Source organism: Plectrocnemia conspersa, unplaced genomic scaffold, assembly GCF_051122295.1.
Source record: "Plectrocnemia conspersa isolate PC_06_02 unplaced genomic scaffold, ASM5112229v1 ptg000004l, whole genome shotgun sequence".
NCBI lineage: Eukaryota > Metazoa > Arthropoda > Insecta > Trichoptera > Polycentropodidae > Plectrocnemia > Plectrocnemia conspersa.
This window is the reverse complement of record NW_028277168.1, coordinates 16,654,431-16,671,433: the sequence shown is the minus strand read 5'-3', so window position 1 is coordinate 16,671,433 and position 17,003 is coordinate 16,654,431. Positions and strand designations below refer to the sequence as shown.

The following is a 17,003-nucleotide window of genomic DNA, read 5'->3' as shown; positions in this document are numbered from 1 at the left end:
TCTGACTTAAATATTACGACTGTTATCAGATAAAGCTACTTGCTAAATTATTTTTTACTTTACCGTGAACATTAATGGGTAAAATAAAATGCTCTCTAAATAAAGAAGTAAAAAATATGTCTGGAAAATATGATTGAACTAATAATAGTTGTAGTGATAATTTCTAAAATGTATATGGTTAAAGCGAGCGTATCACCTGTCCTATTTAGTAATGATAGAATGTCACCTGAATTTTCAATAAAACATGTCAAACAGCCATTGTTAACGTGCAATAACAGTGCGATATGCTTTTATTGTTCTCAACGTACATAATGAATTAGATAAATGATAGTGGATCTGTTGTAGAATAGTGGATTTGCTGTCATCTGCATTACGAGAGGTCTGATTAAGACATTTTTACTATATTATAGAGATGAAAACAGTTGTAATACATTTAATATAAAATATGCAATATATTGCAAAAAATGAAATAAATATCGATGTTTAAAAAAACTCTCGGGTTATTCCTCAAAAAAATAAAAATATATCATTTAAGTAAAATTATATCGGAATATCTTTTCACCGGTAGATATATATTTTACCAGAAAAAACATAATTTATCTGGCAGGTGCTAGTAAAATTTTATGATTTCAATTTTCCATACGTAGTAATATATAGATTTACGAACTTATCGTTGTTTATTCACATGCAATGAATAAATGTTACAGTGAATGTGTATTTTTAAGTGAAGTTATATTTTCACTAGTGAAGCTCAAATACATTTTCACTAATAGATATATATTTCTACTAGCGAAAATATAATTTAACTGTTAGGCACTAGTGAAATTATATGCTGTTCTAAGATGTGTATAAAACTATATTTATCAGTTGCGAAACGTTCATTTTCTGTTCAAACCCATACCTAACCTGATGAAAGTTATAAAACAGATTAGAGTTTTATTTATATTATTAACCTAATGAAAGTTCTAAGCCAAGTAAAAGTTCTAAAATGGACTTTTGTTATGAAAGTATAGGTCAAAGTATATTCAAACCGAATTTTGGTCAATAGGAGGGCGCAAAAACAATTATCGCTTCTCAGAAGTCAAAAATTTACGTCAAAAGCAATAAAATCGTGTCGGCGCCGTCGCAGTGGAAACGCTTGGTAACGGCGCCAACACGGTTTTATTGCTTTCGACGTGGATTTTTGACTTCTGAGAAGCGATAATTGTTTTTTGCGCTCTCCTATTGGTCAATTTTCGGTTTAGATATGCTTCATCAGATTCTCACTTATTGTAAATCGTAATGCTATTGAAAAATATTTTATTAGAAGCACTAGATAACCGAGCGTTTTCACTGCTAAGACGACGGCACGATTTTATTGCTTTTGATGTAAATTCTGATCAAGAACCTCCATGAATTTAACCAGAAAAATACATGTCATTAAACGAATTACTATGAAGCCTAATGAAATGGAAATATTTTTTCTTTACTTTTGCCCACATTTTCCCTCCCCCCCTACTGTAAAATTCTGAAATGACGTACCTGGAAACAGAACTACAATTAATGAATTCTCGCATAGATATTTCTGTTATGTGTTACGTACATTATTGAGCGTTCCCACTGCGACAGCACAATTTTATTACTTTTAACGTAGATTTTGGACTTCTAAGAAGTGATAATTGTTTTTTGCGGTCTATTATTGGTCAAAATTTGGATTAGGAATGCTTCATTTGATTCTTACTTATTGTAAGGCGTAATATTGTTATAAAATTTTTTAATATGAACGCTAGATAGTCGAGCGTTTCCACTGCGACGGCACAATTTTATTGATTTTAACGTGTATTCTAAACAGGGACGCCATTAATGAAATTGAAATATTAAAAAACGACCACTGACTAACCAACTTTTGCCCTTCCTAGAAAAAAATGCGACAGTGCCCTACATTTGACACTTTAAACACGCGTGATTATTGACAGCTGTCTGAATTACAGTACTGCCAACATAGCAAACTCGTATTATTTTTCTAAAAAATATATTTATCCAGTACAATTAGGTCTAACATAAGCAATAAAAAGTAGGCAAAGGAGAAGTTGAAACGTTAATCAACGAATAATAGTATTATAGTATTTGCATGGAAGGACAAAAATGTGGAATAAGCGTGGCTTATCAATTAAGTATTATTCCCATATAGTAAATATTATGTAAACAAAACTGGTGAAAGAAAAGCAAAGGATATGTTTAATAATGTAATTTAAAATTAGATATTCATATGAAAGATTGCTTCGCGAAATATTATATGGACAAATATAACCAAACATCAAGTATATAAATATGTAAGTCATACATACATACATAAATATAAGTGTTTCAAAGTAATAAAAAAAAAAACAATAAATTCCGTACGATTAAGAATATGTTGAGAACCACTAGTGTTGTGTGAATTACAATAGTTAACAATTAACTAAATACAATTTACAAGGCAAAACATTCTTTCTCTTGTCGTTGCATTCTTGGGTAGTTTTTTTTTCAGGTAGTGGTCCCAACATCTGGAACGGTACAATGTATACCCTAAATAAATGATATGTAAATAATAAGTAAGAAGCTTTACTTTTGTGAATAAATAATCTGAACCGCAGTGAATTCAATAATATCATTATTAAATACAAGAAACTGAAATGAATACAAATTTCATTTTTCGGATGGGATGAAAATATTGTTTCGAACTAGATCAATGTACGGTGCTGCGTTCCGGTTTGCCTCAGATCATTCCAAGTCCTATAAAAATTGTTTGTTCACAAATTTTAAGCGAACGCCGAAAAATCCCGCCCCGTCCGAAAGCGAAAATTCCCCCCAACCACGAGATTCGCGCTCGCGTAAAAAAATGATACATGGCTTTTGGCCGATTCGAGTCCGGGAATATCGTCGATTTTTTTCGTCATTTATTTAATGGGGTATACGCGCTTAATTTATAACCTTCTGATTTTGTGAAAGGCATAAAAAATCGGTTCGGCATAAATCAATAGCCCGGGGCGTCGTGGCAAGGGGAAACGCAATCAATCTTGCGCGGGGTGACAGTGCCGGCGACACTGGCGACACCTAGCAACTGCGGCCGAAAAACGGTAATTACCTTTTTATATACACACCATGGAGATGATCGATTCGCAACTTCAACCCTTTGCCTGGCCGCCGTTTTGAGGGTCCGATCCGAAGACGAAGTCGCGGCCGATCAAAAACACTCTGCTGGTGATTGATTGCCCGCAAAGTGTCTGGCGGAGTCCTTGAGACGATCCTTGAAATTAGAATAGTTCATGATGCCACGTATGATAAGCGCAAATCTTCAATTTGCGCATTTATATTAAACAAGTGAATTATAACTTTTTTTTATATATTTCGCTCTGCACACATATTGTAGACTGCAACGTAGAGTTCCATTTTCCAGTTAAAAATATAAACAAAATATTAAAAAGAAATGAATTTAAATGTATTAAATAATGACGCAATCGTTGCCTGGAAACAACGTAAATCTAATAGATTACAACAAAAATCCCACTGCAACGGCGCCGACACGATTTTATTACTTTTGACGTGCATTTTTAACTTCTGAGAAGAGATAATTGTTTTTGCGCACTCTTATTGATCAACATTCGGTTTGAATACACTTTAATCAATACTTTAATATTATAAGTCCATAGTAATATCGGTAAAGATAGCTATCATATTTTATTACATAGTGTAATTTTGAAATGCTGACAAATTATGGAGCAATATGCAAAATGCGGCATCTGCATGTACTTCTTCAGCTAATTTTCCCCTGAGAGTACTAAAACAATATTTGTCTTAGAACTTTAGGTTAGGTTAGATGTCAAATTGAGTTTCATAGACATCTTAGATCTGCATGTAAGTTCACTAGCGCCTATAAGTTAAATTATATTTTCGCTAGTAGGAAATTATATCTTCACTGTAAAATTTATTTATCGCATATAAATAAATAATGTAGACATATTATTATAAATGGAGAAGCTGAAATCATATTATTTTACTAGCATCTGCTAGATAAATTATATTTTCTCTGATTGAAATATATATCTACCGGTGAAAAAATATTCCGATATAATTTCACTGAAATGATATATTTTAAAAAATATTTTAGGGATAATCTGATAATTTCTGGTTTAGATTCAGAAACGTCATTTTAGCTTTTTCTATGATGATGGCAAAAGTTAGCCGATTATTTCGATTTCATTAAGATTCATAGTATTTCATTAAATGACATGCATTTTTCTGGCCAAATTCAAGGAAGGGCAAATGCCCCTCTCTGCCGGCCATTTAAATGTTTCTGAAATCTATCTTCAAAAATAATAATCAATTTATAGAGAGTAAGTTTCCGCCACAGATTAAATGCATCTAAACTATTTAAAATCGTCGGCACACAAAAGGTGCTAGAATTTTTAACTGTTGTGTTTATATTATTAATGAATAAAAAAGAGGAGATTGCTCAGGTTAGACCTTTAAGGAACTATTGAAGGGGTTAAATATTATTTTAACAAGCAATTGCGATGTGTCTACGATAGTTTAAATAATCGAGCTACACTGATTTTTTTATGCACATCGGAAAAATTTGCAAAATGGCGTCAAGGATATTCAGCTTCGTTATGCGGAACGCGTGTCACTTCAATACTTTATTGGCGATTCGCGTTCTGTACGATACGCTAATTCGTAGCATCCTCAAATATGGTTTTACAGTCTGCAACTTAAATTAAGCAAACTACTCCTTGTTGTTGGAGAGAATTCAAAGATAATTTCTGAAATATTTCTACAAGTGGGAATACCGGTCATATCCGTATTTGTAACAAAGTATCTTTTTTTTAGGAACATTGTGTATTATTGACGAAGCGTCTACTAAATGAAGCTTTTTTATATTGACAATAAGTATTTAAGATAGTAAATAATACAATAAAAATCAGTTTTTTAAGTCCCGTATATTATAATTGACCCAAATTTGTAAAATTACTCCATAACAACCTGGCCCTATTTCGCCGCATTTCACAGCTAACGCCGCGTGAATAATTCTTACTTTTCGATGCACAATGAAAACATTACCTAAAAAATAATAAAAAAGTCACCAAAAAAAAAACTTGGTTGATCGGCAACGTTTTCGTTTCGCGATATCCGCGGAGTAGATTCCGAACAATAATTTACTCGTCCTCTATACCTATGTATGGGGTGTTTCACTCCGATGAACAAACGCGGAACGGCAATAAATCTGCGAGCAATAATTGCGCCCCGGCCCGAAAGGGTTCAAGGTACGAAAACACACAAAAAATGGACATACATTCACACCGGCACACACGTTCCAACATCCCGATATAGCGTACACAAAAGGTTAATTTTATGGGTTTGACATTTTCTCTGTTTTCCTACCGAGACCCACCCCGAGAGCGTTATAAATTTTGCGCGTTGCTCGCGATTCAGTAATGCGGTTCACATCCGTAAATATATTTTATTATTATATATATAATCGTATATATATGAACCTAAATATATAGTATGTATCAAAAAAATATATGTTATAATATATATATGGAATTTAATCCAGATTTGTGTGAACATTAAAAATATTTATTTTATGCGCGGCCTAACCCTTGAATGTACCCTTGGGCGGATGTCGGAGTCTTTTTGTCCGGTAAATGTAGGGACCCACCCACAATTCGTTTCCTGGGGGTCCGGATTAAAGAAATATCTCATACACAAGGGCCCACGTGTGCAAGGGAAAATCTTAAAATCTATAATCACATGCGCAAACATAATGGGATCTCGTTTCATCTCTTCATTGTACACCTTTTGCAGATGTCGGCAACGATTGGTGGAAAAATAATTATATTTTTAATAACTATATATTCATATAGTATATTATATCACGAAAAACTGTTTTTAAAATGCACATTTTGTTATTAAGCTCGCAACAAATTGTCATCATTAATTTTTCTATCCATTTCTTTACAATTAAATATTTAGATTGAATCAATATTTAATAGGTGTTAGTATAAGTTCTTACCTTTTTATTTTAGCCAAATACTGGCATAGAATTCATATATTTTCATGAAACAATTAACTCATATACATATATTTCAAAACTCTTAACGAATGCAGTGACTGATAAATATGTGTACGTTACATTATTAACCTTTATATTTCAATCATCTATTTTTTTTAAATATTCACTGTATTTTTTTAAGGTATTTTTATCATTTATGTTACACTTAAATAAATTTGCGAAAAAAAATATCTATGATAATGTAAAGTAAAATGTTTTCAGTCGATGTTTTTTTTCAATTTTTATTTTTATAAGTTACTTTTATATCGTGGTCTTAGTAATTAAATAATATTGTATCGTATTAAATTGGCATTCAATAATAAAGGTAATTTGTATCTAATGAAATCGATCTGAATCAATAATGGATTTTGTAAGTAATTATTACGAGTTGCAAATTGTACTCAAGTTTTTTTCATTTAATTAGTAAACAAATCAAATTTTGATGAATATATGTATATATAGTCCAAGCTTCAGTATTTTTAGATTACTTTGTATTTGTATAATTAATAGCAAAATTTAAAGTTGTATATTAAAAATTTTAATTGAAATGAGAAAAAATACTGCCAAACTACAAAATAAATAGTTTTATAGTATCTTTGACTTATTAATGTTAAATAAAGGTATTTGAACATATTTTTTAATAATTATATATTTTTTTTGTAAATTATTAATAAATGTAAATAAATTAGCCTTACCTAATTCTGCTTTATATTCACAAAATAGATATAACCATTTTCTAGTAATAATAAAATTATCTATAATAAAAAAGCACATCCAAAACTACAAATCTAAATAGCAAAACGCATTTAGGGTTTAATTATCCTATATAAATTATGTTTATCATTTTCGAAAAAAAGTTTGTTGTTAAAAGTAATTGCATTGCAAAAAATTGTTTACGATTTTCTCAACTACTCTAGTCGGACCTATCTTTGCTTTAATAATATAATATCTACATTAATAATCAGATTATAAAAAAATGAAAATCAGTAGATTGTAAAAATGTATGTGGGCTTTCCACAGCGCTACGCAATATAATTTGCCTGCGGGTGAACCTTAATCTCGTTTTTTTAATAGTCCAAAGAGGTTTTTATCATTATTTTATAACAAAAGTAGATATTGCCTATTTTCTGGCACTGGCATTTGGCTAGAATAACTATTCAAAACTGATCTATGATCTAAAGGGCTTACTGTTTTTATATATATTTAAATAGAAATTAAATTTGTGTGAAGTAACGCAAGTTCTACTTATTATTTTTAACCTTGAAGTAATAAAAATAATTTATAATATGTCATTTTATAATACATGCACTTAAAAAACTTATTTTTTTACAAATGTTCAATTCTACAAAAACTGTCATTATCACATGAAAAATATGCAAATAAATTTCAGAAATTTTAAGTATCGGTAATTACGACAATTAAGTCACTTTGTGTATTCTTTCTCTATTTTAAAACTGTTTAAAATACTTTTTCTTATAACAATTTATTAGTTAAATTTATAGGGTTTAAAACAGTTAATTTTTTTATAATCTATACATTTTTTTTTAATTTGTTGTAAGATATTCTAAAAATGAAAAAATCTTCATATTTTTTAATTAGATTTGCAGTAACTTAATTAATAAATATAAATATTTACTATTTATTTGTATATAATCATTTTATATTGTATTTTAATGCTTCAAATATAATTTTAACCCTTGATTTTTCAGATATAGAACTTCACGACGAGATTGCAGCATCACATTGCGATCCAGAAACCCCTGAGCGGGGTTGCAGCTGCTCAGCCAGGTGTGTTACCCCCACTATAAAACATCCCTTCTACCAAATTTGCAATCGTTATAATTTATTTCATACATGTATGTATGTATGCACATACGACCATGCAAGTACACCATAATCAAAATTTTTAAATATCAATAATAAATAAATATTCATATAGGAAAAGATTAAAAACTATTTTATTTTTACAATTCATTTATAGAGTTAAAAACATTATATTTCAATATATTATAAATTAAATAATGAGTCTAATCAAAATATTTTGTATATAGATAATGGTTTGCCAAACTTTTGCTATTAATGCTAATCGAAACATGCCAGTGTCGAAATTAAATTATTTATAACACAATCGCTCGCAAGGGTATCAACCCTTCACAATTAAGCCCTGATTTAACGGGTCCCAAAAGGGTTCTTCAAATGCCAAAACTATTCAGCTGCCAAACCACTCAAAATTGAAATAAACCGAATCATTACGCCGTGCACTCATCTCCTATTGAAACAATACAGAAAAAATACATTATTTGTACAACAAAAATTACTTTTTCGGTGCAGCTTTGCCGTTTGCGCTTCACCGAGAGTAATTTTCGACATTTCCAGGTAGAGAGATTATTATTTGTGATAATTTGTTACGCAGGTAACGACAAAAATAACGGTATTTTTGCAATTTATTTTATTTTATTATTTCTCATGTGTCTAAAACGCTATTATTTCTTACAAAATAAACACAGATTGATTGACATTAAATCACATATTATAACATGTCGTACATAAATCATTTTTTTATACGCGAATTTCCGCCTGAATCAATAAACCTTTTAACAGATATTGTTAATATTTACTCCACATGCTTACGACATATATTTAAACAATATAATTATACACGCATGTTATCTGAGGATTTTAGTTGCTTGTTTATTTATTTATTTTTTGTTGTTTCGCCCCGAGAAAGATCTCAAAATATTTATGGCGGGTGTCGTAAACTAATATTTCATCGTTAAACCGTTAACTTTTCAGGGACGAAATCTTTCGGTTTCCCCTATCCATTGTATAATAATTAGAAACTTACCCTGCCATAAATTACCAACAGCGACTTGCTAAGTGCATGGTCCATTTCTAAGAAATTGCGCGTACATTAAGACAATACACAAGAGAAACTTTGTAGGCATGACGAACCGAAAAAACCATAAACAGTGGAATGTCTTAAATCCTCTCATAATTTATGACTTTGAGAGAAACAACATTTTTTGTTACGTTTTATTTACAATTACTTTTAATACATAAATTTGTAATATAATTATTTTCCTTTTATAAATTTATGTTTTATCGCTTATTATTTAGTATAATTCTATATTTTATGTCATGATTTTTGGGTATTTTTAATTGTATTTATATAATACAAGTAATAATGTATTTTACCTTATAATATAAATATTAAATTATATGAAAAATAGTATATACATTACTTGAAATAATCTTTGTTACAATTTTTACGATAAATATGGAAAACCATGATTTATTTTAAAAATATATATGTATATATAAAATATGATTTTATATGTATTTTTAGTCTTTTTGGGAATACCTAATATTTTTATAGTATATATTTTTTTAATTTCACGTGATTTGAATGATTATAAGACCAATATTTGGTACAAAAAATGTTGTCATAATAAGCAATAATAATCAAGGTTATTTATAAATAATAAATAATTAATTTTCTATCGAAAATTATCGTCGTATTTAGACGTTACATATTTTTAGTATTACAAACAATATTTCAAATATTACTAAAGAATAGTATCATTTATATAAATATTAGTAATTAGTTTATTTGCAAATATATATTCCATAGTTTTAATTTGCATATGAAACCATATTTGTTTGATAGGCTTACGCAATTTGTAATGTATACATAAAACAGACATTTCCTACAATCCGCAATGATTTATTATAGCAAATAGTCAATGTTCTGAATTCCTAAAAAAATAATCACTGATCTAACAAAGGACATTTACTGTGACGTATGAGAATCTTATTAGCTTATTTTTTATTTGCACTATATGTATTATACATAAATTTTAATTATTCATAAACTTTATCGTTGGTTCGAAATTCTTTCACGAATTCGTCAGCTTTTCCATTTGCAGTAAAATTTTCACTTTACCAATATAAAAACTGAGTCACGTATTTTAGCAAAGATTCCAATTTTTCTGTCGATCGATCGACCTTCGTAGTATTAAAATGATAGCTGTGTTTCTGATCGCTTTTGTATGTAACGTTCATTTTCATCGTTTTAAGCGTGAACGGCGTTTTTTGTCACGTTACAGTTAGTCTTCTGCGTATTGATATATCTAGATACATTTACCTCCGCAATAAGTTCTATTCCGTCTAGGCATAGATGTGGCACACGTGATCGTAGTTCAGGGATAACCAACATTTTATTTTTAATTAGAAAAATATCAATTTTTTATGGAATAAGTAGTACAAAAATTTCCTATATATCCGGTCGTGTCTCTGATTTCATTAGGAACATGAGTAATGAAAAGTTATCTCAATGCCTCATCGTACTATGATAACGTTTCGCATTGTTTTGATTTAAATATTGATAATATTTATTCGTTGTCACGCAATCCCTGTCGTGTACAGATACAGACCATAACAGATAATTGCAATTATCCGAGACCGTATCATTTCATGCGGAACAAACACACGAAAAAAATGTAGGTAAAACAGAATTCGTATAAAAATAAGAGTATCAGTACGACGAATCGCTAGCGGATAACTCGTGATTTTTTGTCCTTTTGTATGAAATTTTTCTATAAAAAATAGATAATAAATAAATACAGAAACCTGCATTGATTACACAAGTATTTTAATTGAAGTAATGTCTCACAACTTTCACTCATTAAATAATATTTAATAATAAACTATCATAGTTCAGAATTAGCATGAATTCTTATAAGATAAGTAAATCCATAGGTGATCGGGACGCTTCATAAGATTCCCATCTCGTCTGGACGAAGTACCGTTACACGAAATAGCATGCTTTATCTCTTTTTTCGTTGCGTGCGACACCCCTCCCACTTCTATTTCTAGGGGATCGCCATCAGTTCTGGATTGTTAAATAAATAAATTTGATTAACCTACAATACCACTAACTTTATTCCATAATTTTGCTACTTATGTATCTGATTTTTTTAATTTTGCGCAGAATTTCAAAGATTTTGTAAATAAATATAATTATTATAGACATTATTAAATTTGTTCCTACTATTGTTGTTTCCAAAAGCAATAAAATATTTGTATTTGTTATAAGAAAAGAGCATTATTATATAATAAAAATAAAATGGTGAATATTTCTTTAGAAGCGCAGGGTAACACCCCCACGGTGTATGGCTGCAACACCATTCTGTATTATAAGGCCGTCGCGTAGGATTTTCCCATAGCCGTGACGTCACGGTCCAACGGTATAGAGCGCGACGGTCGGCGGCGGCCAGAACTAAACCGTCCGTTGGCGCGCGACGCGTCAGATTCACGTGCGCGTGTTTATTTACCAAAAATCGGTTAAATATCGCAGTTAACCATTTATCCGTGTCGTCGTGTGTTATTCAGTGTTATTTGGTGTATTTGCAACCATGGTTTATACGTGTTGTGTCCCAAATTGCAACGGAAACTACAAGAACGGCCCCAAAGTCAGCGTCTACAAATTTCCTCGAGATGAAGCGACTAAAAACAAATGGATCCGGGCGATTCATCGAGCACATTTTGCTCCTACTCGACATTCTAGGGTACGTATTGTTTTTACACATATAAGTGCTTGTTTATATTTTGCATGTTGATCGATACACACACCTAACCTACAATATAATGGATCATAACATAACATAGGTATGCGAGCGCCACTTTACCGAAACGGATTTCAGACGAAATAGTGAATATTATGACGAAAGAACCGGACGTCATCTGAGCGTTCCCTTGGACAAAAAAGCATTGAAAGAATCAGCAGTTCCGACGAAGCTACCCAATTGTCCAGATTATCTATCTGCTTCGGCTTCTACTTCGACCAGAGAGAGTGCAGAAGAGAGACGCACGCGTATCGACAATTCCAATATAGAAGCTGCAATTGCCAACAGCTATCGTTCCAAAGCTAAATATGATAGTAATAGAGTATTTTCCAATTTTAATCAATTTATTGTTTGTCTAGATAGCCATAATGTCGACGAGGAGTGGACCATAGTCAAGAAAAACGGCCTGGTAAAATTTATTTTAATAGAAGACGTTCCAGCCCCCGTCATTACGCTCTCTGCCGTATTTAGCCAAGACTTAAAATTAACATTATATAAAAACAAAACCCAACTAACTCGCTTAAATAATAAACAAATCCCATTAGCGTTTCAAAATATTAATGATGTAATTGAAACATTAAATACATTTAAATCTTCTCACCAAAATGTAAACGAGAGTTCCGTCGATGACAATATTCAATTGATCCTCGATACGTTAGCATCGACTCGTACATTAATAGATGAAGATAAGAGGAAATATATCGATTTTTTAAGTGAGCAAGTAAAACTTTTCAATTGTAAAAAAAATCGTTATAGATATTCACCTGATTTTGTAATATTTTGTAGCATTTTGTTCTCAATATCTCCCCACGCATATAGATACATCAGAAGCTTTGATTATATGATTTTACCTCATCCGACTACAGTTCATAAAATTTGTTTAAAATATAATACCGATCCTCAGATTGAACAAAATGAGGCAAATTTTTTAACTTATATTAAACAAAAGTTTCATTTTTTAAAAGATAGTGATAAAGTTGTTAGTTTAATGATTGACGAAATTTATATTAAGCCATATTTTGATTATAAAGGGGGAAATATTGTAGGTATGGCTTATAACACTGAAGAAGCAGCTAAATCTGCTCATGTATTTATGTTACAAAGTTTGCTTTCTTCGTTTAAAGAAGTTGTGCATATTTTACCTGTAAAAACGATGAAAGCAATGGAATTATTTAACTTCATTAAGAGAATTGTAGTCGGTCTACAGAATATAGGATTTAATGTAGTCTGTGTCGTAAGTGACAATAATTCTATAAATCGTAAAGCGATGTCTTATTTTGCTTCACCTCCTCAAGTCAGTATAGTTTACAAACATCCTTGCAAAGATAATGCACCTTTGTTTTATATTTTAGATTCTGTTCACGTATTGAAATGTATACGAAATAATTGGATTAATCAGAAAGATACCGATCAGTCGATTAAGTTTCCATCTTTTGAAAATGTAAACGATGATACTTTATCTGTAGCTTCCTTTTTAAATGTGAAAAAATTGTATCAAATGGAAAATAATCAACTTGTCAAATATGCTCACACATTAAATTTAAAATCTCTCTCACCTAGTTGCTTTGAAAAACAAAATGTAAAATTAGTATTAAATATATTTAACGACAATGTTATACAGGGACTGTTAGAAATAGGTCAGCAGCATAATTTATCTAACCACCGATCTACTGCTGAATTTATTAGATTAATAAAAACTTGGTGGGAAATAGTAAATGTAAAAACACTGCACAAAGGTGACAGATTTAGAAATCCTCTTCAAAATCCTCTCGTACCTGCCGAAGAAAATTCAAAATTTTTAGAAAAATTTCTAATATGGTTAGATTTTTGGAAAGGATTAAATGTAAAATGTAATAAACTAACCAGAGAAACGCACGATGCAATTTCCCACACGACACACGGGCTTTTACAATTAAGTGAATATTGCAAGGCAGAATTAAATTTCAAGTATTTGCTTCCAGGCAAAATTCAGACAGACAATCTTGAAGCCCGTTTTGGTAAATATAGGACGATGGCAGGTTCTCAATATTTAATTACAATAAGACAAGTGCTTAAAGTTGAATCCAAAATTAGAATCCAAAATTTATTGCCATTAACGTTAACGTCTGAAAAATTTGGAAATATTAATTTAGAAAATAGTATAGAAATTGATAATGAACCTAACGTAGAATCAACTAATTTTATGTCAGAAACAACAGACTTCGATTTAATTTATACTGAAGAGGATTTTAATATGATTCAACCACAGTTACCTATATTTACATATTTAGCAGGCTATTGTGCAAGAGTAGTACTAAAAAGAGTTAAGTGTGATATTTGTAAAAAGTTTTTAGTTTTAGACAAACATTTAAATTTTGCTAATTTAGAAGAAAATTTCAATTTTATTGAAAATGTTGATAGAGGCGGTTTATTGTATCCGCACTCTGATTTAGTAAATGTAATTATGCTAAATTACATTACAATAAACAAATTAATTAGCACTAATCATGAAAATAAGTTTTTAAAATGTAAAGCTCAGAGGGAATTAGTAATATGTTTAACGTTAAATACAGTCGAAGAACATGATTTCTTTCTATCGGAATTTTATTGTCCATCATTGAAGCATACCGATTTTAATATTTTAAGGCTATTAATAAAAACATCTACAAATATATTTTTAAACAATTATATGAAAAAGAAAAATAACATAATATCGATTAATTCTGATGGAAAGAAAAGGAGAAAATTAGAAACACTCACCTCGGGTAGTTAGTTTTAAGATTTTTTTATTTTGTAAATATGTTGGGTTTTGTTTTGTATCATACCAATTAATTTTAATTAGACATATGTCAACTTACTTTAAAAGAGATCAGCTGAGCTGCAAAAAAGATATGTATTCAAATATTAATTTGTATGTATAAATATGGCAATGATTGACTTAATGTATTCACTTTTCCAGATCAAAACAACAATAGATTGAAGTAGCGATTCGAGAGAAAGCTGTTATATGTCAAATAAAATTCAAGTTTTATAAGTGAAATGGAGAAAAGTTATATTTATAAACAAATTATCTTGAACTATAAGAATGAAATTTATGTTAAGACCATGTACTAAAATTTGTTATATGTTTTATGTAATTGAATATGTAAACTCTTATCAAATAAACAGTGAAAAAGTTTTTTCATTAACATACAAATAAACTAGAATTTTCGGACATTCCTTAAATGTACTTTGTTTTAATTATATTTTTTTTATTGACCTATTTTTAAAAAATGTTCTGATAATTTTCAAAACTAGTAATAAAAATCATAAATGAAACCTTGATTTTATTAAATTTAAGAATTATTTTTATTCTAAAAAGGCTATTAAAAATACCGAAATCGTAAAAGCGCGTAGATTCTCTAGTACGTTTGCCGCGCCGAGTATCCCTACACCCAATGACGTCACGCGCGCTGCTGTCCGGCCTTCTATCTAGGTGGTGTTGATGGCTGAGAGGCAAATAGTAGTGGATTCTAATTAGAATGTAACGGTAAATCGTCGGGCTCGATAGGGAATCTTATGATGCGGGACGGATTTTTGCGGACAGGAAATTCCGGATAAGATATTTGCAGACACTAATTAATCCGGAATGAATTTTTTTTATTAAAATAAAAAAAGTACATAAGCATTTCGATTGTTCAACCCCCAAGTTCAATGTACGATTATAATAAAATAAACTTTCAACACAAAAATTTTAATACTCGAATTTCCAATGCCCAAGTTCAATCTATCGATCAATTTGAATTGAAAATCATTTTTTCGCAATAACCGTTTTGCTAATAACTGAATTATTATTAAAGTAAAAAAATAATGTTTTCCATGTAACCATAAATTTCTACAGAAACAATATTTTTATTACAATCTGTACTATTTTTAATCTTAATTACTGATAATAATATTGTTATTCAATACTTTTTACTTGAATGCGCATCCGAGATTATATTTTTTGAAATATAATATCATAATCTTCATATTGAATGGATTATTTACATAAAATATGAATATATTTTATGTAAATAATGAAGGAAATAATAAAAAAGGACATAACTTTATTAAACTCTAAAATTTTACCATGTAATTAAAAAACTAAAACGGAAAATGTTTCCAGAAATATGGATTAAAAAACGATAACAAAAAAAGATACAAATTAGCTTTATGCTTAAAAACTTTAAAGTAAAATAATATATTTAAACCAGCAGTAATTTCATATGATCTGCAACTATTTTATGTAATTTATCGTATAGAACCAATACCAATACCAATACCAATTAATATACACACATGTGTTGCTTTGTAGCTCATCCTTATTATTCATTTATTACTACATTCATGTACTTGCAAATTTATCAAATCCGTTTATTTTATTCAAATACCTATATTTACCCATATGTTATATTATCAAGATGAAAAAAATACAGTATGATTTCACATATTATAAACAATTATAACATTGCATTTTCATGCGGGAAATTATTTATAAATTATATAAATTAAACTATTCGATTAATGAAATTTGCTCAAACAATAAAAAAAAAACGAAAATAATTCATAGAATTATAAATAAAAAAAAAAACAATGGTTAAAAAATTAAGGCAATGATAAAAATGAATTAATCAGTTGGCGATAAAATGTCCTTAACCCTTATTTAATTGCTCCGTTTTAAATTTCAATAAAATTGGATCAATAGAAATGACAAACTAAGAAAATAAATACGTTGAAATTTTATTTTGTATTTATTATTTATATTTATTTAAATTACTATGATACGTCACAGTGGTTAATAAATAAATATATCATAACATTAAAAAATCATAAAATATTTAAATTAAATTTTACGAATCAGACCAGATTTTTTTCTGTAACAATAAATAAATACCAACAGAAATAATTATGGAAAAACAAGTAAAATTAGCTCACTTCCAAGTGTATACTTCCAAATTTGAAAATGGGTATAAGTTAACCCACTTCTTATAGGGTTAAAAATTGTTTTGCATTAACAGATTTTACGTCGAATTTTAGTAATTTGACAATACCAGGTAAAATGATTAGGAATCACTAAAGCTTTGTACCGTTAATATTGATAAAAGTATCTCTGAGTAACTAATGAAATAAAATACTGGAAATTTTATCATCAAATCATTTAAAATAGCATCAGAACATATATTGAGCATGACATAGTGATTAAGTTATTATTGTCTTTATTGATAATATTATAATTAATATAATTTTTATATAAAAACAAACTCCTTCGCCCTTTTAAATCTTAATACAAAGATAGATCGATAACC

General features: G+C 29.5%; 1 long non-coding RNA gene across 5 annotated transcripts in view; it reads left to right on the top strand.

The window, feature by feature from the left end:
- LOC148236060 (uncharacterized) overlaps positions 1-17,003 on the top strand; it is a 533,956-nt gene that overhangs the window by 412,262 nt on the left and 104,691 nt on the right. For all 5 annotated transcript variants that reach the window (XR_015809455.1, XR_015809458.1, XR_015809456.1 and 2 more), the window contains one exon: positions 7,783-7,861. This is a non-coding gene — a long non-coding RNA (uncharacterized LOC148236060). The remainder of the gene's footprint in view (positions 1-7,782; positions 7,862-17,003) is intronic.